Source organism: Amphimedon queenslandica, unplaced genomic scaffold (genome assembly GCF_000090795.2).
Source record: "Amphimedon queenslandica unplaced genomic scaffold, v1.1 AMPQUscaffold_13280, whole genome shotgun sequence".
Lineage (NCBI taxonomy): Eukaryota > Metazoa > Porifera > Demospongiae > Haplosclerida > Niphatidae > Amphimedon > Amphimedon queenslandica.
This window is the reverse complement of record NW_003546484.1, coordinates 32,503-33,951: the sequence shown is the minus strand read 5'-3', so window position 1 is coordinate 33,951 and position 1,449 is coordinate 32,503.

The following is a 1,449-nucleotide window of genomic DNA, read 5'->3' as shown; positions in this document are numbered from 1 at the left end:
TCAGTTAAATGATTTTAGTGAACTGGTACATACATGTACTATGTTACTAAATGTAAAGGATTATGATGTTGTCAAGAAAGTAGCTACTGCAGTAACTCTTGCAAAGGTATGTTCATTCATCCATATTAACTATATACACATTATGATATCTTCCCACAAAAATTCCTCACAGGCAGCAACAATGCCTTGCTAATTTGTTTCAGTGCTGCAGGGTTCGACAATAAAGGGTAAGTCCGGTGTATTTTTGGTGAAGTTTTTTTGTTGGCTTAATTTGATGGCCTGACCATGATAATGATGTATTCCAACTCCCATTGTCTAAAACAAATTTTTCACTGAGATATGAGCCTTCAAATATGCTCATTTTTATTACTTCTTGTTGGTGGGTGTGGCTAAACGTGACGTCACTAGAAGCATAGATGCATAACTCCATTCCTTTATAGGGGGAAATAATCCTGCCTAGTAATGTAATATCACTAATTTAATGATTGGGATCATTAGCTTTCATTATTTTCAGCATGCAACTGCAAGAAAAAGACTCAAAATAGCAAACAAGAAAATTTGCCTACTTGTAATATTGACATTTTCTTGCAGTTGCATGCTTGATATAATGAATGCTAATGATCCCAATCTTGAAACATGTGCTATTACATTACTAGGCATGAGAATAAAGGATTATTTCCCCCTTTAAAGGAGTGGAATTATGTGCATCTATGCCTCTAGTGATGTCACATTTAACCACACCCACTGACAGGAAGTAATAAAAATGAGCATCTTTGAAGGCTCATATCTCAGTGAAAAAATTATTTAGACAATGGGTGTTGGAATACATCATTATGGTCAGGCAATCATATTAAGCCAATAAAAAAATTCACCAACAATACACCGGACTTACGCTTTAAAGACTTACAGGTAGATTTTTGGTAAAGGATGGAGGCCAGGTTATATATCATATGTGACCATAATTGACAAAAGGTACCTTATGGCGGATTTTAAAATTCATCATTATAATAAAAAATATCAACCTGTGACTGCTCTGTTGCTCATCTATTTTGTTTAAAAGTTACATAGTAACTTTTGACATCATGTGGAGTAATTTTATGATAAATACAGCTCAGGAAGTTGGATTTTCTTGGCTATAAAGACGAATTTCACTACCCTCCATAAGGTACCTTTTGTCAGTTATGGTCACATATACACAAGGTAGCTCTTGCTACAGCGCTATTTTCTTATGCTTCATTTTGATGCCTTTGCCTTATTTTTCGTTTCATGTAGACCACTTCTTGCCATCAGTAATGCATGTTGTGGGTAGGTGATTATAATGAAATTGATATGCAATGAAGAATGTCTTAGCGCTTATGTGAATTATATCCTCTTAAGTATGTTGATCAATGTAAATGGAAGTACAGTATCTGTGATAAATTACCTATGGTTTGACCGCAAGCAAATGTA